The sequence below is a fragment of the Equus caballus genome, chromosome X (genome assembly GCF_041296265.1).
Source record: "Equus caballus isolate H_3958 breed thoroughbred chromosome X, TB-T2T, whole genome shotgun sequence".
In the NCBI taxonomy this organism is placed as follows: domain Eukaryota; kingdom Metazoa; phylum Chordata; class Mammalia; order Perissodactyla; family Equidae; genus Equus; species Equus caballus.
The window spans coordinates 48,170,082-48,194,282 of NC_091715.1; positions in this window are offsets into that span (position 1 = coordinate 48,170,082).

The following is a 24,201-nucleotide window of genomic DNA, read 5'->3' on the forward strand; positions in this document are numbered from 1 at the left end:
AGGGATCCAATCTCACATAGAGATCCTGAAGTCTCAGAAGGTGTCATCCAGCAATCTCCCTTATACTACGTTAACTGTGGTTTGGATTCCAAAAGATGATATTGGCTGGCTCCATCAGTCACAGGTACCTATATCTTCCTAATCCCAGGAAGTACTCATGCTGTAAAGGACCTCACCCAGGTGGTGACCAATTTAAGAGAAGAATTAATTAAAGGGGTAATTACCCACTTAACTATTAAAATTGGCTCAGTTTTTTTAAAATTCAAGTACAGGTTTATTATTTTCTGCAGCTTTATTGGGATGCTATTGACATATAACATATGTAAGATTAAGGTGTACAATGTGATGATTTGATACAAATATACATTTGAGATATATTTTGAAATTATTACCACAATAAGGTTAGTTAACACCTCCATTCCCTCATGTAATTTCCTATTGTGTTGTTGAAGATCTACTCTTTTAACAACTTTCAAGGATATAATATAATACAATATTATTAATTATAGTCACCATGCTGTACATCATATCCCCAGAATGGATTCATCTTATAGCTGGAAGTTTGTACCCTTTGACCAACATCTCCCCATTTTCCACACCCCCAGGTACTGGCAACTGCCATTCTACTATTTCTATACATTCAGCTTTTTTTCAATTCTACATATAATTGAGAACATACAATATGTATATTTCTCTGTCTGACTTATTTCACTTAGCATAATACATGCAAGTCCATCCATGTTGTAACAAAAACAAGGATTTCATTTTATTATGGCAGAATAATATTCAATTATGCATATGTATACCACATTTTCCTTATACATTTACCCATCAATGGACACTGTTTCCATATCTTGGCTACTGTGAATAATGCTGCAATGAACATGGGGTTACAGATAGCTCTTTAAAAAAGTGTTTTCATTTTCTCTAGATATATACCCAGAAAAGGGCTTGATGGATAATGTGGTATTTCTATTTTTTATTTATTTTTCTTTAGGAAGATTAGCCCTGAGGTAACTACTTCCAGTCCTCCTCCTTTTTGCTGAGGAAGCCTGGCGTAGCTAACATCCATCCGTGCCCATCTTCCTCTACTTTATATGTGGGACGCCTACCACAGCATGGTGTGCCAAACGGTGCCACGTCTGCACCAAGGATCCGAACTAATGAACCCTGGGCTGCCAAGAAGTGGAACGTGTGAACTTAACTGCTGTGCCACCGGGCCGGCCCCCTATTTTTAATTTTTTGAGGAACCTCCATACTGTATTCCGTACTGGCTATACCAATTTACATTCACACCAACAGTGCACAAGGGTTCCCTTTTCTCCACAGCTTTGCCATTACTTGTTTTCTTGTCTTTTTGAATAATAACCATTCTAACAGGTGTGAGGTAATAGCTAATTGTGATTTTGATTTGCATTTCCCTGATTAGTGATGTTGAGCATCTTTTCATGTAACTGTTGGCCATTGGATGTCTTCTTTGTGGAAAAAAAGTCTATTCAGGTCCTCTGCACATTTTTCTTTTTTTTTTTGAGGAAGATTAGCCCTGAACTAACATCCACCACCAATCCTCCTCTTTTTGCTGAGGAAGATTGGCCCTGAGCTAACATCTGTGCCCATCTTCCTCCACTTTATATGTGGGACACCTACCACAGTATGACTTGATAAGCAGTGTGTAGGTCTGCACCTGGGATCTGAACCAGCAAACCCTGGGACACCAAAGCAGAGCGTGCAAACTTAACTTCTGTGCCACCAGGCCAGCCCCCACCTGCTCATTTTTTAATCAGAGTATTTATTTATTTTGCTTTTGAGATGTATGAGTCATTTATATAATTTGAATATTAACCCCTTATCAGATAGATGGTTTGAAAATACTTTTCTCATTCCATAGTTTGCCTTTTCATTTTGATAATTGTTTCTTTTGCTATGCGGAAGATTTTAGTTTGAGGTAGTCCCACATTTTTATTTTTACCTTGGTTGCTTGTGCTTTTGGTGTCATACCCCAAAAATCATTGCCAAAACCAATGTCAAGGAGATTGTTTTCTATGTTTTACTGTAGTACTTTTACAATTTCAAATCCTAAATTTAAGTCTTCAATCCATTTTGAGTTAATTTTTGAGTGGTGTAAATAGAAGTCCAATTTTATTCTTTTCCATGTGGATATCTGGTTTTCCTGAAACCATTTATTGAAGAGACTATTCCTTTCCTATTGAGTATTCTTGGCTCCCTTGTCAAATATTATTTGACCATATATGTGTGAGTTTATTTCTGGGCTCTCCATTCAGTTCCCTTGGTCTATGTCTGTGTGTTTATGCCAATACTATACTGTTTTGATTACTATAGCTTTGTAATAAAGTTTGAAATCAGCAATTGTGCTTTCTCCAGTTTTGTTCTTCCTTCGTAGGATTATTTTGGCTATTTGGGGTCTTTTGTGGTTCAGAGGAATTTTGGATTGCTTTTTTTTTTCTATTTCTGTGACAAAAGCCATTGGAATTTTCATAGTGATTGCATTGAATCTATAGATGGCTTTGGATATTGTGAACATTTTAGCAATATTCTTCCAATCTATGAACATGAGATATCTTTCCACTTTTTTGTGTGTTCTTCAATTTCTTTCATCAATGTCATGTATTTTTCAGTGTACAGATCATTCACCTCCTTGGTTAAATTTATTCCTAGGTATTTTATTGTTTTTAACACTATTGTTAATGATATTGTTTTCTTTTTTCTTTCAGAATGTTTCTTGTTAGTGTATAGATATGAAATTGATTTCTGTATGATAATTTTGTATTCTGTAACATTAATAAATTTGCTTATTCTAAGAGTATTTTTTGGAGTCTTCAGGGTTTTCTATATATAAGATCATATCATCTGCAATATAGACAATTTTACTTCTTTTCCTATTTGGTTTCCTTTTATTTTTTTCTTGCCTAATCTCTGGCTAGGACTCCTAGTAGTATGTTGAGTAGCAGTGGTTAGAGTGGGCACCCTTGTCTTTTTTCTAATCTTAGTGGAAAAGCTTTTAATCTTCCACCATTGAGTATGATGTTAGCTGTGGGTTTGCTGTATAATGTCTTTATTATGTTGAGGTATGTTTTTTCTATACCCAATTTGTTGAGAGTTTTTATCATGAAAGAATGTTGAATTTTTCAAATGTTTTGTCTGTATTCATTGAGGTGATCATATGATTTTTATCTTAAATTCTATTAATGTTGTGTATCATATTTATTTATTTGCATATGTTGAACTATCCTTATAGTCCAGGAATGAATCCCATTGATCATGGTGTATGATCCTTTTAATGGGCTGTTGAATTTGGCTTGCTAGTATTATGTTGAGAATTTTAGCATCTGTATTTATTTGGAATATTTGCCTATAGCTTACTTTTCTTGTGATGCCCTTATCTGGCATTGGTATCAGAGTAATAGCCTCATAAAATGAGTTTTGGAGTGTTCCCTCCTCTTCATGTCTTTGGAAGAGTTTGAAAATAATTGGTGTTAAACGTTTGGTAGAATTCAACAGTGAAACCATCTAGTTCTTGACTTTTCTTTGTTGAAACATTTTGATTGTTGTTTCAATGTCCTTACTCATTATTGTCTGTTCACCTTTTCTATTTCTCCATGATTAATTCTTAGTATGTTTCATAATTCTAGAAATTTATTCATTTTTTTCTAGGTTATCCAATTTTTTCTTGGATAATTGTTCATAGTAGTATTTTATGATCATTTGTATTTCTGTGATACTTTCATTTGCTATTTTATTTATTTGCATCTTCTCTTTTTTGTCTTAGTTATACTGGCTAAAGGTTTGTCCATTTAGTTTATCTAATCCAAGAACAGCTCTTAGTTTCATTGATTTTTCTAGTCTCTATTTTATTTATTTTCACTCTGATCTTTGTCATTTCCTTTCTTCTGTTAACTTTAGGCTTACTTTGTTCTTCTTTTTCTAATTCCTTGAGCTGTAACGTTAGGATGTTTACTTGAGATCTTTATTTTTTCTATATGTAGGCATCTATCACTATAAACCTCCTTCTTAGAACTGATTTTACTACATCCCACAAATTTTGGTATGTTCTGTATCCACTTTTGTTTGTTTCAAAATATTTTATGATTTCTCTCTTTTTTTTTAAAGATTGGCACCTGAGCTAACATCTGTTGCCAATCTTCTTTTTATTCTTCTCCCTAAAGCCCCCCAGTACATAGTTGTATATTCTAGTTATATGTCTTTCTGGCTCTGCTATGTGGGACACCACCTCAGCATGCCTTGATGAGCAGTGCTAGGTCTGCACCCAGGATCTGAACCAGCAGAACCCTTGGCTGCCAAAGTGGAGCACACAAACTTAACCACTTGGCCACAGGGCCAGCCTCTATGATTTCTTCTTTTGCCCATTGGTTTTTCAGGATTGTATTGTTTAGTTTTCATATGTTTTTGAATTTTCCAGTTTTCCACCTTTTATCGAGTTTTAGTTTCATACTATTTTGTTTGAAAAGATACTTTGTTGATTTCAATCTTCTTAACTTTGTTTAGGCTGTTTTTGTGACCTAATATGGGATCTATTTGGGAGAAAGTTCTCTGTGCACTTGAGAAGAATGTATATTTTGCTGCTGAGGTGGAATGTTCTGTACATGTCTAACATGCCTAACAGTTCATTTGGTCTAAGGTATAGTTCAAGCCCAAAGTTTCCTTATTGATTTTATGTCTAAATTAACCATCCATTGCTGAAAAGTGTGTATTGAAGTCCCCTAGTATTATTGTATGGTTGTCTATTTCTCCCTTCAGATCTTTTAGAGTATTCTTCATATATTTGGGTGTTTTGATGCTTGGTGCATATATATTTACAATTGTTATATCCTCTTGGTGAATTGACCTCTTTATCATTATATAATGACTGTCTGTGTCTCTTGTTACCATTTTTGACTTAAAATCTATTTTGTCTGATCTAAACTTACCTAGCTCTGTTTATTGGGGTGCCCATTTGCATGGAATATATTTTTCTATCTTTTCACTTAGAGCTCATATGTGTACTTAAAGCTGAAGATAGTTTCTTGTAGGCAGTATATAGTTGGGTCTTGTTTTTGAATCCATTGAGCCACTCTATGCCTTTTGACTGGTGAATTTAAGCCATTTATATTTAAAGTAATTTTGACAGGTAAGACTTACTAATGCCATTTTTATTAATTTCTTTCTGGATGGTTTGCAGTTCCTTTGCTCCATTCTTCCTCTTTTTTTGTCTTTCTTTGTGACTTAATAATTTTCCTGAATGGTACTGTAGGGTAGGAAGACATATCCTCTACCCTCTTGGTCCTTCTGGCTGGGCTATGAATTAAATTCACATGAGACAGAATAACAGGAGAAAATCAAACAAAACTTTATAACATGTATACATGGGAGACACTCAGGAAAACTGAGCAACTTGCCAAAATGGCAGAGGCTGTCATCTTAAATATCATCTTCAGCTAAAGACAAAGGAGGATGTTTGGGGTAGTGGTTTGAGATTTCAGAGAGGAGGAAGACAATTTACATGGAGATGTAAATGTAAATGGGCCAACTACAGACAATGTGATCTGAGAGACACATTTTAGGTTATATTACAGTTATCTTATGGTATTAGCTCCCTCCTGGAACAGGCCCTTCATCTTAAATTCTTTTAGGCAGTTGTGGGGGAGGTCAGAGTTTCTTTCAGTCTTTTGTTCTTATAATTAATCAAGTCAAAGAGGCACATTTTGGGGTGGCCAATTCTAATTCCGCACAGTATGCTTTCATTCCCTCTCTTTATCTTTCCTTCATCTACTATAGGTTATTCTTTTGTGCTTACTATGAGGTTTACATATAACATCTTACAGACATAATAGTCTATTTTAAGCCAATAATAACTTGACTTTGATTGCATACAGAAATTCTACCCTTTTATTCCCTCTATATTTTATGTTTTTATGGTTACAATGTGCTTCATTTATATTTTGTATCCATTTACAAATTATTGTAGCTACAGTTATTTTTTCACTTTGGTCCTTTATATCTTTATACTAAAGTTTAGTGATTAACATACCACCAAATTGCAGTATTAGAGTTTTCTGAATTTGACTATTTACTTATCTTTACCGGTTTGTTTTATATTTTCATGTTTCTGATTAGTTTCTTTTCACAAAGTTTGAAGAACTGCATATAGCATTTCTTGCATGGCAGATCTAGTAGTGAAGAACTGTCTCAGCTTTTGGTTTTTATGGAAAGTCTTTATCTTGCCTTCATTTCTTTTTTTTTTTTTTTTTTTTTATTAAAGATTTTTATTTTTTCCTTTTACTCCCCAAAGCCCCCCGGTACATAGTTGTGTATTCTTCGTTGTGGGTTCCTCTAGTTGTGGCATGTGGGACGCTGCCTCAGCGTGGTCTGACGAGCAGTGCCATGTCCGCGCCCAGGATTCGAACCGACGAAACACTGGGCCGCCTGCAGCGGAGCGCGCGAACTTAACCACTCGGCCACGGGGCCAGCCCCTATCTTGCCTTCATTTCTGAAGGACAACTTTGCCTTGTAAACTATTGTTGGTTGGCATTCTTTTATTCAGTACTTTGAATATAACATCAGACTGTCCCTTGGCCTACAATGTTTATGCTGAGAAATACAGTGATTGCTTATGGGAGTTACCTTATATGTGAGAAATTTTTTTCTAGATGTTTTTAAAATTCTCTCTTTGTCTTTTACTTCAGGCAATTTTATTATAATCTGTCCTAGAAAAGATTGTTTTGGATCGAAGTTTTGAGGACACATATTAGCTTTATGATCTTGGATGTTCAAATCTCTTCCCACATTTGGGAATGTCTCAGCCATTATTTCTTTAAATAAGCTTTCTGTCCTTTTCTCCCTCTCTTCTCCTTCTTGGACACCAATAATGAGTAGATTGTTTCTTTTCATGGTATCCCATGATTCATGTATGCTTTCTTCACTCTTTTTATTCTTTTTTTCTTTTTTCTCCTTTGATTGGATGATTTAAAATGACCCATCTCTGTTAGTTCACTAATTCTTTTCTCTCTTTGGTTGAGTCTGCTGTTGAATATCTCTATTGAGTTCTTCAGTTATTTTATTATCAACTTTAAGATTTATGTTTTTTTATGCTTTATATTTCTTTGTTGACCTTCTCATTTTGTTCACACATTGTTTTCCTAATTTCATTTAGTTGTCTGTGTTTTCTGGTTATTCACTGAACTTTTTACGAGGATTATTCTGAATTCTTTGTCAGACAGTTCATAGTTCATTTTTGTAAGATCAGTCATTGGGGTTTTAATAGTTTCCTTTGGTGATATCATGTTTCATTGATTATTCATGATTCTTTTGGTCCTTTATTGGTGCCTGTGCATTTGAAGAAGTAGGCACCTCTTCCGGTATTTGCAGACTGGCTTTGGAAGCTAAAGCCCTTCACCAGTCAGCCCATCCAGAGATTTTGGGTGGAGCATCTGGTGATGCCTGTAGGCAAGAATCTTTTGATGTCTGCTGCTGGAATATTTTGACAGGTAGCTCTGAGGCTTTTGTCAACAGGTGGGCAGGCCTGATACTTGGGCATATGTTAGCCAAGTTGGTACCTGGGTCCACAGGGGTACACCTAAAGCCTTGGTTCACTGGGGTAGGCTTGGCACTCGAGTCTGCATTGATGGGCCTGGGACATGGGTCTGCATGGGAAGACCTGGATCCTGAGTCTACAGAAACCAATCTGGTGCCAGGGGCCACTGGAGTTGGCCAGGCATCTCAGTCTTCAAGGGCCAGTCTGGTATTGGGATGGGCTGAGAGCCTGGATTTGCAGGAGCTGGCCTGGAGGCTGGGGCTATGGGGGCTGACCTGGTGCCAGGACAGTCTGATAACCTGGGTCTATTAGAGACAGCCTTAAGGCTGGGGCATTGAGGGCTGGCCTGTGCTTGGGCATGATGGGAGTCTGGTTCCATAGGAGTTAGTCTAGAGTCTAAATCCACATGGGCCAGGCTGACTCTGGAGTATACTAGGCTCCTGGGGCTGCAGGAATCAGCCTAGTGCTAGGATGAGTCAAAAGCTTGGGTCTGCAGTAGTCAGTCTGGTGCTAGGCTTAGCCTGGAGCCTGGATTTGATGATTCCCATTTGGAGCCTGGGTTCATGAAAACTGATTGGGGCCTGGGTCCTCAGGAGCCACCCAGGCACACATAATCCACCTGGCACTGTGATGTGCCAGAAACCTGGTTCCACAGGAGCCCACAGGGAGCGTGGTACCACAGATGTAACTCAGGGCCATATAATCTGTCTGGCATTGGGGTGATCCAGGAGCCTGGACTCTTGGGACACTTCTTGGAGCCTGGTGCCATAGGAACTACCTAGGGCTGTGAGAGCCAGTAGGCAACAGTGTGGATACAGAACCTGGAATAGTGGGAACCGACTGGGAGCCTGGTGCCATGGGAGTTGCCTAGTGTCATGGGAGCTGCCTGGAACTTTAGTAGCTGCCTGAGTCTGCTGGAGTCAGCAGGTACCAAGGTAAGCCAAAAGCCTGGGTTTCCAGAAGCCTACCAAGAGCCTGATACTGCAGTAGTCACCTGGGGCCATGGGGCTTCTTGGAGCTGCTGGAGCCAGAGGAGGCTGAGGTGAGCTGGGAGCCTGGGTTCACAGGAATCACACAGGGAACCATCTAGGGTTGTGGAAGTAGACCTAGTGCTGTGGTAGGCTGAGTCTGTCATCAGTGGCTCACTTTACTCTTCTACCATGGGGAGGGTTTCTCTCTATACGGTGGGCTGCCTGGGCTTACGGAACGGGTGATGTGAGTAATGTGAATCTCTATTTCCTACTCTCCTCAGTGCATCTTTTCTTATTTCTGTGCTTCACCCTGGTGTTGTAATCCCTCACCTGGAATCCTTGGCTCTTGTGAAGGTGTTTTTTTTGCAAGGATAGCTTTTCAAATTGGTGTTTCTGAGGGGGCCAAAGAGCACTAGAAATTCCTATGCCACCATTTTGCTCTCAAGTACAAATGTAAAATATTGATCTAGTTTTGCCAAAATGATGCTCCTATCATAGTTGTTTCCACAAGACTATTTTCCCATCATTTGAATGTACCTCTTCAACCATCAGGTAAATTCATGGAAAAAGACTAAGGCTTTTACACTACTGGTGAGCACTTCCTGAGGGGAACAAGTTAACCTTCCTCTACTGATACTGGTGATAAATACACCACAGTACCTGCTAAGGCAAGGCACTGAAAAATTACAGACTATTAATACCGAACCTGAAGTGAGTTTGCTCACCTGTTGCACAGCAAGCCAATCTCTGACACCGGGTGTGGTGGAAGAAAGTAGGAGTTTTATTTTTGCACAGCACTGAGCAATAAGAGAGGGCAACTAATGCTGAAATCCCAAACTCCCCGAGAATCTAAAAGGAAGGGTTTTTATTTGGGGTTTTAGGTAGAGGAGGGGGAGCATATGGCCTTGCTGGTCAGCGCTTTCCCACCAGCCGGTGTTTGGCCTTGAGACTACTTGCAGAGAGGAGGGAGCCCATGACCTTGCTGGTCAGCAGCTTTCCCACCAGCCTGTATCTCTTTGCAGGGAAGAGATAATCTAGGTGCTTGTCCTTGGCAGTGTCTGTCTCCATGGAGGATAGTGGAATCTGGATGCAGGAAGCCAAAGAGTAAGCAGAGAATGAGTGTTTTGGTTTTAACCCCATATATGCTAGGTTTAATGTGGGGAAACTGATATCAGGGTCGGTATCACTATCATAGGAGACTTAGATAAAGAACAAGTACTGATTCCCATCATCTCACCTTTTAGTTTCCCTATATGGGCCGTGATAAAAGCCACCCATTTATTAGAGCACCTTTATCAGATATGGTTGCCTTAATAGATGTCATTTAATACAAGAGCAACAAGTTTCTATTAAATCCAGGGCAACTTTGATCTCTTGAGTTTGGAATTACAGACTTAGCTAGAATGTGCTATTCAGTAAAAATTTCACAGATGAGTCCCACAATTTGTCTTCATTTTTGAGAGTCAATAATACACCTTTACCAAGTTGCTTATTAGATACTTAAATAGCCTTCCAATTGCACATGGACATTGCTTACAGGCATAGACAACTGCCCTGCAATTTCACTAGAAACTAGGCTTTGACATTATATCATTGACTTCCTCCTCACTAGACCTGACCAAGATTGCCTTATATACCATCACTACTGTGTTGGAAAGCCCAGAGCTGGCATGTTAAGAATATGCAGATTATATGAGGCAGTCCAAGATGACAACATAGGAAGTTCCTGAACTCACCTCCTCCCACAATCACACGAAATCTATAGCCACATGTGGAACAATTTCTTCTGAGAAAGACAAGAAAAGTAGCTAAGCAGCTCCTTCACATTGGCAAGTGAGAAAAGGGCCACATTGAGGTTGATAGGAGAGGCTGAGACATGGTCTTACCATAAACCCCACCCTCTGGGTGGTTACCCACAATTGGGAGGAAACTCACAAATCTGGAGATTCTCCCTGAGAAGAGAAGAGTTTGTATCCCACCTCATGTATCCAAACTTCTAAGACCTGTCCCTGAGAGATGATCCTCCCAAACAGCTGGCTTTAAAAACCAATGGACCTCTGGTCCATAAGATCCAAAAAGCTGTAGCAAATTGAGAAACACTTCTTAAAGGGCTCACACACAGTCTCATCCCAGGGCCCAGCACAGAAGCAGCCTTTTGAAAATCACCCAGACATTATGTGAAAGAGATTTATTTGCTAATATTAAAGCATCAGAAATGGCAAAATTATGGTGGCATGACAGGATCCCTTTGTCTCTTCCTGTTAATCTACAGTAAGTAACACATCTATACCCTAACAAAGGCTACATTGCCAAAAATGTCAGGATGCCAGAGACATCACACGTTAGTACATACAAAGGTGAGTGGATTGAAGCACATAGAGGAGATAAAATGGAGACCAGCATAGGCAGTGCTCAGGACCCTGGACCCCCAGCTGTGGCAGCTCAGTCAGCCACCTCCAGTCCCAGAGAAAATAGTGGGCAGCAGCAGAATTGTGCATGTGACTCTGGCTGGCCAGCCATGGTGGCACCTGTGGCCATGGGGAGGGGAGCAGCAGCAGAGGCAGAGGCCCATGTTCTAGAGCCCCTGGATATGGCTCAGAGCATGGTAGCAGCAGCAGAGGTGCACACATGTCTCCAAAATATGAACTGCATCAGTGCCTACAGCCATAAGGTAATGGGCAACAGCAGAGGTGTTGCCCTAAAACCCAGGTCCCTCTTCACCCTCCCAATCCCCCACCCATGGTGGCAGAGCTTCTGACCCAGGAGATCCTGGATATGGTGGAGGCATCAACCATGCCTGTACCCCGAGCAGTGAAGCCAGCAACTGCAGTGACACCATCAAAATCAAGCCACCCATGACCCTCAGAGGCAAAGGTGGAAATTACAAGAATACCACAACACTCTGAATAGAGGTAGTGGAAGGTGGAACTTGCCAATCCCCAAATATAGCCAAAGGCTGCTCAGGTAAAAGAAACCAAAAACTAGTGTTATAGTGCCACCTACTGAAAAAAGAAAAGCCTGAAATGTTTGAATCAAAACAAACAAAACTATACCTAAATAAGAAAAGTGTTGGCTATCAAAAATGAACTGCAGAGGAATAACTCAGCAAGCTCCATGAAAAAGCACAGTAACACAGCATCACAGAAGAAAAATAACAATTCTCCGGAAACCAAACATAAAGTCATGAAAAACTGTGATCTAACTGATAAAGAATACAAAATAGTGGTCAGGAAAAAACTCAATGAGCTACAAGAAAACTCAGAATGGCAGTTCAATGAGCTCAGGAATAAAATCAGTGAACAGAGAAAATATTTTACCAAAGAGATTGAAACTATAAAAAAGAACCAAACACAAATTTTGAAGGTGAAAAACTCAACCAACTAGATTAAGAAGGCATTGCAAAGCCCTGGAAATAGAGTAAACCATATAGAAGAGGAATTAAGTGAGCTTGAAGATAGAAACACAGTAATTATCAGGTAGAAGAGGAGAGAGAACTAAGATTTTTTTTAAATGTAGAAATTCTACAATATCTATCTGAGTCCTTTAGAAAGGGCAACATAAGGATAATGGGAATCCCAGAAGAAAGAGAAAGAGAAAGTAGCAGAGAGCTTATTTAAAGTAATAAAAGCTTAGAACTTCCAAAACCTGGGAAGGAACTGAATCTACAGATCATGAAGATAATAGAATACCCAATTATCTCAATGCAAAGAGACGTTCTCCAAGACACATGATAATAAAACTGTAAAGGTCAAAGACAAAGAATATTAAAGGAAAGTGAGGAGGGGAAACAATAACCTACAAGAGGACCCCCATTAGCCTATGAGCATGTTTCTCAGAAGAAACTCTGCAGGCCAGGAGAGAGTGGAATTATATAGTCAAAATATTAAAAGATAAAAACTGTCATCCAAGAATACTCTGTCCAACAAACTTCTTTCAGATATGAAGGATAAATAAAGGTCTTCCCAAACCAACAAAAGCTGAGGGTGTTCAACACCACTAAACCTGCTTTACAAGAAAGGTTGAAAGGAGCTCTCTTACCTGAAATGAAAAGTCAAAGTTATACAAAGCTTTGAGAAAAGTAATAAACAGACAGAATCAAAAAACTACAACTGTACATCAGAATAGTAAACAATGATAACATAAAGCTTAAAGGGAAGGGAAGCATTAAAAATAACTACAATCTCTTCAATTTGGTAACAAACTCATAATACAAAAAGGGATAATTTGTAACAGAAATATAAAAGAAGAGGAAAAGGACAAAATCTGCATATGCAAATGCAGATAAGATACTATCATCAGAAAAAGGACTATTGGGGCTGGCCCGGTGGCATAGTGGTTATAGTCATGCTCTCTGCTTCAGTGGCCCAGGGTTTGCTGGTTAAGATCCTGGGCACAGACCTACACACTGCTCATCAGGCCATGCTGCAGTGGCATCACACAAAGAAGAACTTACAACTAGGATATACAACTATGTACTGGGGCTTTGGGGAGAACAAAGAAGAGGAAGATTGGCAACATATGTTAACTCAGGGCCAATCTTCCTCACAAAAAATAAAGAAAGAAAGAAAGAAATAGAAAAATAAAAAGGACTATCTTATCTATGAGACATTTTATACAAACCTCATGGTAACCACAAAACATTTCAGAGCAGAATCATGAAACAGAAAAAAGAGGAAACAGGAAAAATCACAGGAAACCACCAAACTGAAATGGCTGACAAAAGCACAAGAAAACAGAAACAATGAATGTATACAGCAACAAGAAAACAAAAGATAAGTTGGCAATATTAAGTCCTCATATATAAAGTCACCCTAAATTCAAATTTATTGACTTTACCAATCAAAAGACACACAGTGGCTGAATGGATTAAAAGCAAGATCCAACAAGATCCTGAATTCAGTAGAGCCTTCTCAACTCTAAAAAGAAACACAGGCTCAAAGTGAAGGGATGGAACATGATACTCCAAGAAAATGGCAAACAAAAGAAAGTGGATGTAGCCATACTTACATCAGACAAGATAGACTTCAAGAAACAAAAGATAAGAGAAAAACATAGACATTATCCAATGATAAAGGGGACAATCCATCAAGAAGGTTTAACATTTAATAAGATATATGCACCTAATATAGGAGCACCAAAATATATAAATCAATTATTAACATACCTACAGGGAGAAAGTGACAGAAACACAATAATAGTAGGGGACTTAAATACTTCACTTACATCAATGGATAGATCATCCAGACAGGAAGTCAACAAGGAAATATCAGCATTAAATGAAACATTAGACCAGATGGACTTAAAATATATAGAGAACATTGTATCCAAAAACAGTAGAATACACAATCTTCTCAAGTGCACATGGAACATTCTCAAAGATAGACTGTATGATGTGAAACAAAAGAAGTCTCAATAAATTTAAGAAGATTAAATCATATCAAGCATCTTTCTGACCATAATGATACGAAAATAGAAATCAACTACAAGAAGAAAGCTGGCAAAGTCACAAATATGTCTATAATAAACAACATCCTATTGAAAAACTATTGGAGCAATGAAGAAATAAAAGGAGAAATCAAAAAGTACCTGGAGACAAATGAAAATGAAAACACAACATACCAAAATCTATGGGCTGCATCAAAAGCAGTACTAGAAGGGACGTATATAGCAATACAGGCCAACCTCAAAAAACAAGAACAATCTCAAATAAAAAATCCAGCATTACACCTAAAGGAACTAAAAATAAAGAACAAATGAAGCCACAAAACAGTACAAGGAAAAAAATAATAAAAATCAAAGTGAAAATAAATGAAATAGAGAATAAAAGGACAATAGAAAAGATCATGAAACTGAGCTTGTTCGTTGAAAGATAAACAAAATGAACAATTCTTTACTTAGATTCACTAAGACAAAAAGAGAGAAGACTCAAATAAATAAAATTAGCAATGAAAGAGGAGACATTACAATGGATACCAACATAAATACAAAGAATTACAAGAGAATACAATGCAAAGCTATACACCAAAAGTTTATATAACCTAGAAGATAGGGATAAATTCTAAGAATCATACAACTTTCCAAAACTGAATCAAGAAGAATTAGAGAATCTGAATAGACCAATTACTAGTAAGGAGATTAAAACAGTAATCAAAAAACTCCCCAAAAACCAACGTTCCAGGCTCAGATAGCTTATCTGGTAAATGCTACCAAATATTCAAAGAAGATTTAATACCTATCCATCTCAAACTCTCTCAAAATATGGAAGAGGAGGGGATGCATCCAAACTCATTTTACAATGCCAACATTACACTGATACCAAACCCAGACAAAGACAAGACAAAAAAAGAAAATTATAGGCCAATATTACTCATGAACATAGATGCAAAAATCTTAAAATATTAGCAAATTTGACACAACAGTATGTTAAAAGAATCATACACGACGATCAAGTGGGACTTATTTCAGGGATGCATGGATTTTTCAACATCTACAAATCAATCAACGTGATAAACCACATTAATGAATGAGGAATAAAAATCACATGATCATCTCAATAGATGCAGAGAAAGCATTTGACAAGATTCAGCATCCATTTATGATAAAAACTCTCAATAAAATTGAAATAGAAGGAAAGTACCTTAACATAATAAAGGTCATATATGACAAACTCAAAGCTAACATCATATTTAACAGTGAAAAACAGAAAGCTACCCCTCTAAGATCAGGAACAAGACAAGGATGTTCACTCTTGCCATCTTATTCAACATAGTACTGCAAATTCTAGCCAGAGCAATTAGGCAAGAAAGAAATATAAAAGTTATCCAAATTGGAAAGGAAGAAGTAAAATTGTCACTACTTTGGATGCCATTTTATATTTAGAAAACTCTAAAGAATTCATGAAAAACTATTAGAAATAAAGCAATACAGTAAAGTTGCAGGGTACAAAATCAACATACAAAAATCAGTTGTGTTTCTATACATTGACAACAAACTAGCAGAAAGAGAAATCAAGCCTACTATCTCGTTTTCGATCACAACCAAAAGAATAAAATGCTTGGGAATAAATTTAACCAAGGAGGTGAAAGACCTGCATACTGAAAACTATAAGACTGTTGAAAAGAATGAAAGAAGACAAAGAAATGGAAAGATATTCCATGTTCATGGATTGGAAGAATTAACATACTTAAAATGTCCATATTACCTAAAACTATCATCAGATTCAATGCAATCCTTATGAAAATCCCAGGCATTTTTCATAAAAATGGAACAAACAATCCTAAAATTTATATAAATAACAAAAGACTCTGAACAGCAAAAGCAATCCTGAGAAAAAAGAAGAAATCTGGAGATATCACACTCCTTGATTTCAAAGTATACTATAAATCTATAGTAACCAATACAGCATGGTACCGGCAGAATAACAAGACACGCAGATCATGGAACAAAATTGAGAGTCCAGAAATAAACCGAAACATTTTCGGACACCTAATTTTGACAAAGAGGCAAGGACATACAATGGAGAAAGGAAAGTCTCTTTAATAAATGCTGTTGGGAAAACTGGACAACCACGTGCAAAAAACAATTAAAGTAGACCATTATTTATACCATACACAAAAAATAACTCAAAATTGATTAAAGACTTGAATGTAAGACTTGAAACCATAAAAATTCTAGAAGAAAACCTAGGCAGTATGCTCTTGAGATTGGTCTTAGCAGTATCTTTTTGGATATGTCTCCTCAGTCGAGGTAAACAAAAGAAAAAATAAACAAATGGGACTACATCAAATTAAAAAGCTTCTTCACAGTGAAGGAAACCATCAACCAAATGAAAATACAACCTAACAATTGGGAGAAGATATTTTCAAATCATATATCCAATAAGGGGTTAATCTCCAAAATATATAAATAACTCATACCACTCAACAACAAAAAAACCCAAAAAATTTGATGTAAAAATGAGCAAAGGACCTGAACATTTTTTCCAAAGTGGATATACAGATGGCCAGAAGACACATGAAAAGATGTTCAATATTACTAATTATTAGGGAAATGCAAATCAAAGCCACAGTGAAATATCCCCTCAAGGCAGTCAGAATGGCTATTATTAAAAAGACAAGAAATATCAAGTATTGGAGAGGATGTAAAAGGGAACCCTTGTACACTGCTGGTACAAGTGTAAACTGGTGTGGCCACTATGGAAAACAGTATGGAGACTACTCAAAAAATTAAAAATAGAACTACCATATGATCCAGCTATTCCACTACTGTATATTTATTCAAAGAATACAAAAACACTAATTCAAAAAGATATAGGCACCCCTATGTTCATTGCAGAATTGTTTACAATAGCCAAGACTTGTAAACAACCTAAATGCCCATCAATGGATGAATGGATAAAGAAGTTGTGATACACACATACACACAAGAGAATACTAAGCCACATAAAAGATTAAATCTTGCCATTTGTGACATGGATGGATGTTGAGGGCCTTATGCTAAGCAAAATAAGTCAGACGGAGAAAAACAAATACTGTATGATTTCACTCATATGTGGAAGATTAAAAAACAACAACAACAAAGACATAGATACAGAGAACAGATTGGTGGTTATTAGAGGGGAAGGGAGGTACAGGGGAGGGTGAAAGTATAAATGGGGACATTTGTATGATGACGGATGGAAACTAGACTTGGTGGTGAACACAATTTAGTGTATGCAGAAGTCAAAATATAATGATATATACACCTGAAATTTATATGTTATAAACCAATGTTACCTAAATAAAACAAATTGAAACATCAGCCTGAAGGACTGGGGCCTGTGGGATATGCTCTGGGGAGAGAGGTGCTGGTGGGCACCATTTTTGTGCTGTCTGTCTGTCTTGCTAAATCCTGCAGGCACCACCTTTTTTAAAACTCTATACCTTTTTGTGATTTTCCCCCTTGGTGGGTGCTATCTTCACATTTTCTCTGCCATGCTCCAAAGGACCAGTATCTCCTGGAGGGGATGTTTTGCACACATCTGATGCTCCAATTTTTATGGCTGGTGCCTTGGTTTTTGCAACCGCCACTCAAGGGATACCCCTTTAATACCTGTCTCTGGTGGCCAAAGGGGCTTGTGTTCCCTGGTCCCACAGTACTCTAATAGTGAGACAGTTTTTGGCAGACTGCCATCCCCAGGGCACTGCACAGACATCAGACTGGAACACATACCCAGTCTTTCTGCAAAAGAGGCCTATTTTATTGTCCTAGAGCTTTGCCCTGAAGGGCAGGATTCGGGTTTGACACAAATCTAGAGGCCTATGAAGGTGCTCTCAGGGAATGTAGGTTAGAGGATACCGTCTTTTTGCTCTCCCTCTGCCTTGCTAGAGCTCACTAATATTTACCAGAAAGGAGCTTATACACTTATCTCAAGCCCCAATTTTCAAACTGTTCTCTAGAGGACACTTCCAGATCACCTAGTCTAGTGGACAGCAGGGCTTCCACTTGTGTCCCACAGGACCAAGGAACACATAATACTCAATGGTGAAAAGCTAAAAGCTTTTCCTCAAAGATCAGAAATAACATAAAGATGCCCACTCTCACCACTTTTATTCAACATAGTATTGGAAGTCCTAGCCAGAGCAATTAGGGAAGAAAAAGACATAAAAAGCATCCAATTTGGAAAGGAAGAAGAAAAACTCTATTTGCAGATGACATGATATTATATATAGAAATCTCTAAGACTCACCAAAAGCTGTTAGAACTAATAACTGAATTCAGCAAAGTTGGGGGTATAAAATCAATATGTAAAAATCTGTTGTATTTCTATACAGTAATAATAAACTATAAAACAAATTAAGAAAACAATTCCATTTACAATTTCAGCAAAAAAATAAAATACCTAAAAATAAATTTAACCAAAGTGAAAGACCTGTATGCTGAATACTACAAGACATTGATCAAAGAAATTGAAGAAGACACAAATAAATGAAAAGGTATTCCATGCTCATGGATTGGAATAATTAACACCATTAAAAGGTTCATATTGCCCAAAGCCATCTATAGATTCACTGCAAACTCCACCAAAATTCCAATGGTGTTTTTTACAGAAATAAAGCAAACAATCCTAAAATTTTTATGGAACCACAAAAGACCTTGAAAAATGAAAGCAGTCTCGAGAAAGAAGAGCAAAGCTGGAGGCATCATGCTCCTTGATTTAAAACTATATTACAAAGATATAGTATTCAGAGCAGTATGGTATCGGCATAAAAACAGACACATAGCTCATTGGATCAGAATACAGAGCCCAGAAATAAACTCACACATATATGGTCAAGTAATTTTTGACAAAGGAGCCAAGAATATACAATGGGGAAGGGACAGTACAATAAATGGTGTTGGGAAAACTGGACAGCCACATGCAAAAGAATGAACCTGGACCACTATCTTATACCATACACAAAAATTAACTCCAATTGTATTAATGACTTGACTATAAGACCTGAAACTATAAACCTCCTAGAAGAAAATATAGGTGGTAATCTCCTTGACATTAGTCTTGGAGAAGAGTGTTTGGATATAACTCTATAAACAAAGGCAACAAAAGCAAAGATAAACATGTGGGACTACATAAAATTAAAAAGCTTCTGCACAGCAATGAAACCCATCAAAAGAATACAAAAGACAATCTACTGAATGGGAGAAAAGTTTTGCTAATCATATATCTGACAAGGGATTAATATCCAAAATATATAAAGAACTCATACAGACCAGTAGTGAAAAAACATTCTGATTAAAAGCTGGGCAGAAGATCTGAATAGACATTTTTCCAAAGAAGACATCCAGATGGCCCATAAATTTGTGAAAAGATGCTCAACATCACTAACTATCAGGGAAATGCAAATCAAAACCACAATGAGATATCACCTCTTACCTGTTAGAATGGCTATTATCAAAAACACAAACAATGAAAGTGAATGAGGAAATGGAGGAAAGGCAACTCCTGTGCACTGTTGATGGGAATGTAAATTAGTGCAGCCACTATGGGAAACAGTATGAAGATTCTTCAAAGAATTAAAAATAGAACTAACATATGATCCAGTAATTCTACTTCTGGGTATTGATATGAAAAGAATGAAAACACTAACTCAAAAATATACATGCACCCCCATGTTTTTTGCAGTGTTATTTATGATAGACAAGATATAGAAACACCCTGTGTCCATCAACAGATTAATCCATAAAGAAAATGTTATGTATACACACACACACACACATATATACAGACAATGGAATATTATTCAGCCATAAAAAGAATGAAATCTTGTCATTTGTCACGACATGGATGGACCTTGAGGGCATTATGCTAAGTGACATAAGTCAGAGAGAGAAAGACAAATACCATATGATCTCACTTATATGTGGAATTAAAAAAAACCCAAGCTCATAGATACAGAGAACAGATTGGTGGTTTCCAGAGGCATGAGGTGGGTGGTGTGCAAAATTGGTGAGGGGGGTCAAACATACTTCCAGTTATAAAATAAGCAAGTCATGGGGCTGTAATGTACAACATGGTGACTATATTATATATTTCAAAGTTGCTTAGAGAATAGATCTTAAAAGTTCTCATCACAAGAAAAAAATATTTTTGTAACTATGTACTTTGACTGATATAAACTGGATTTATGGTGATCCTTTTGCAATATAAGCAAATATCAAATCATTATGTTGTACACGTGAAACTAATAAAATTTATATGTCACTATCCCTCGATAAAAAAGAAGAAAAATATGCAGGTTATGACTTGCTGAATGAGAAGGCAGAAAACCATCCACAAGGGGCCATCAGTTGGCACCCCAGAAATATGAGCTCCCACTTTCAGGAAGTGAAAACCCAAGTGCTGTTTTGATTGAAGGTGCAGTTTTAATACACTCACACAAAGGTAGTAAAGTGACAAGGTTTATTACTTACCGGGAATAAGTAGGTTTATTACTGGTAAGTAATAAACCTAAATAGGGGTGCAATGAACTGAGGAATGGGCAGTCCTGTGTCCCAGGTCACGAACAAGCAAGAGAGAAAGAGTGAGCTGGGTAGCAAGCACCTATAGTAAGGTGGTTCGGGTGGCAGTCACTAATTTTTGCAGACTTAACTCTGAGTGGTCATTTAAAAAGGTGCTCTAGGAAAAGCAAGGTGGCAACTTTTGGCAGGAATCCTAACCTCAGGTCCTTATATAAATGTCCAGACTTTGGGTGTCAGCAGGGCTGTCATAATGTAAAATGCCTAGGTAGCAACTCAAAACAGCTTTTTTGTTATCACAACTACACTGAGTAAACATCTCACTAGAGGAGATGAACAATTATACAGCATAAGACCCAAGGCCTGTACCACTCTGTTAAATTTTTTGGCTATATCTGGAACTCAGAAGGGTGAACTATTCCCAATCTGTTAAAAGATAATTTCCTAGAGCCCACACTTTCCACATTGGTAAAAAAAAAAAAAAGTACCAACATTTGATAGGAATGATCCAATCCTGGCAGGAATACATTCCTCACATCCATTATTTGCTGACCCCCCTTAAGGTGTCTATTGAAACATCCATAAATCCATTTTTCAGTGGGAAACTGAGGAACAACAGGCATTAGATAAACTAAAGGAAGCTATTACTTTGGCTCTACTTCTAGTGCCCTCAAGGACAGAACATGCAATTAGAAGTTTCTGTCACCCTCAAGTGTGCTTTCTGGAGCCTCTGGGCCAAATGGACAGGTAAATGTCTACCAATAGGCTTTCACTGTAAGTACCTTCTAGACTCAGGTTAAAGTATTCACCACTAGAGAGGTACCTCCTGGAAGAACATGGGGCACTTATTCAAACTGAAGGTCTTACTGGGGCAGAGCCAATTACCCTATGGACCGATATTCCTATTATGCCCTAGGTAATGAAAAAATTTCCTTGTAAAATCGGATTGGCAACAAAGGGCTCTTTATTAAAATGGTATCTATAGGATTGAGCTAAACCTGGCCCTGCTAAAGTTTCACTACTCCATGAGGATACAGTTGCATACCTTGCTACTGAGGTTAACTTGCCAAAACCCCCAGAAATGCCTCTGGCTCTTGATCAATGGCAACTGGAGGGAGGATGGTCAGCACTCTCAATACAAGAAAAGCAATGGTTTTCTTTACCAATGGAGTAGGCACAGGGGATAAAGTGACTAGACAATGGACACCACAGCCTATTACCCTTATACAAATACTACAATTTCCATTAAGGCGGTAGACAAAAATGCCCAATGGACCACGCTGTATTCAGTAGTCTGAGAAATAGAGAATGCCTTTGACAAACATTTTTCTAAGGTTCATATTTTCACTGACTCCTAGTCAGTGGGCTGACTACTTCATCAAAACTTTAACAAACTCAGGGCTGGAAAATAGAAGGCTGAGACATTTGGAATAAGTCAACATGGAGAAAATGATCATATTAGCCCTCATTCTTCCCATCTTAGTACACCATACCTCAGGTTTCACCAAACAAAACATGGAGGAGGCACAGAACAACACCAATGCTGACTAAATAAACCACCAAAGAGGTTTAAGCCTCTTGAAAGAGCGGGAGATCCCAAAACTTTGGGATGAGCCACCCTACTTTATTATCAATGGACACATTAGAAGTAGGGGCATTTGGGCATCATTGGGTTGTAAAAATTGATTGTTCATAGAGGAATCAACCTGGCAGAGAGACATTTGCATAAAGCCATTAGGGACTCTATCACATGCCAGAAATCTAGACACTTAGATGTGCTGCATAGGAGGAGAAATTTAGAGAAGGGCCACATCAGAACTGTCAAATCAACTTCACTGGGCCTCTCTCTGAAGAAGCAGAACCTATTAAACCTTAACTATGGTAGATACATACACAGACTTACTATTGGCTTACCTATGTAAGGCATCAACCTATGCTAATGTTATTGGGGAGTTACCAAAATGGCTTTTACAGGCTTTGGGAGTACCAAAGTTGTGTGAAATTATACAGTCAGATAAAGACTCCCAATTCTCTGCAAAGCAAGCACAACATGGGCCTTAAAAAAGAACATCACTTGGATATTTTTACCTAGTCTATGATCCTATACTAGCCAGTATCAAGAATGACATAATAGGCTTTAAAACAAGGGCAACTGAGAGAACTTGCAGGACAATAGCATCCCAAAAGGTCAAAAATGCTGCCCACAGTCATGGTTAAGTTAAAGCCATGCCCCAATGTCACAACTATACCATATTTAAATTCACAACAAATAAGGAGATCCCCACCAAAAGAGATGCTGCACCCTCTGTTGGTATATGTACCCACACTGGACACAACATGATTACCCCTTTTAATGTAAATGGGAGCCCTGACATAACAACCCTCAGCAAAGAAATATCTACCTAGTACCTTCAACTTCTCCTTCTACCTTATAGAAAATCCAGAGCTTGTCCATTTCTTCATCAATCTTGACAAGGACCTGGCATGGACCACTAACTCTAAGTCTATTCTAAGTCTGCATCTGCTTGTCATCCAGCATAATCTAAGCAAATCACCCACATTATCTGAAGAGAGAACAGTCTTCAATTTCCACCCATGTACTTTGCTCCATTAAAGGCTCTGTGGAACAAGCCTTGACCTGCTCCTGCCACCCAGCAGGTGGAACTAATCACCCCTGGACTGCGTATCACAATTTAGGTGATCCCTAGGGTAAAATCAGATCCCCTCGAGCTGGGCAGAGATGACTTCCAACTTTTACCCCTACTCTGTCATTCTGCTCTTTCCTTACCTGAGAAGTTTCTACTCTCACCAATGTCAACTATACAGCCAATGATAGATCAACCTAGCCCTGACAATCTAGTCCCTACTGCAGAAAAGGTATGTATGGAAACAGCATGCCATATGCACACCCTGGGGAAACATAATACAGGTCAGATTTGGGACAGTGGGAACCATTATAATTATTTCAGTTGGTCAGTCTTAGTAACACATCCACAGACAATAACACTGAGGCTAGCACTCCTTCTATCTATACTACCACTAGCAACAGCCTTCCATCTAAGTCATTCTCTGTGACATGATTGGTTACTCATAGATGGCTTCTAAGCTCTATGAGACAACTTTTACTTCAAAGCAAGAAAAAGAAGTAAAAGGCATCCAAATAAAAAAGGAAGATGTTAAATTGTCTGTTTTTAGATGACATAATTGTGTATATAGAAAACCCTAAACCCACCACCAAAATACTATTAGAACTGATACACAAATTCAGTAAAGTTGCAGGATACAAAATCAACATACCAAAAGTAGTTGCTTTTCTATACATTAACAATGATCTATCAAAAAACATAAAGAAAATAATCTCATTTACAATAGCATCATAAGTAATAAAATACATAGGAGTAAATTTAACAAAGTACCTGAAAGATCTGTACACTGAAAACTATGAAACGTTGATGAGAGAAATTGAAGTAAAAAATAAATAGAAAGCTATACTGTGTTCATGGATTGGAAGAATTATCATTGTTAAAGTGTCTATACTACCCAAAGTGATACACAGATTCAACACAATAACTATGAGAATTCTCATGTCTTTTTTCAGAGAAATAAGAAAAAACTTCCTCAAATTAGTATAGAACCACAAAAGACCCTGAGAGCTAAGGCTATCTTGAGCAAGATGAATATAGCTGG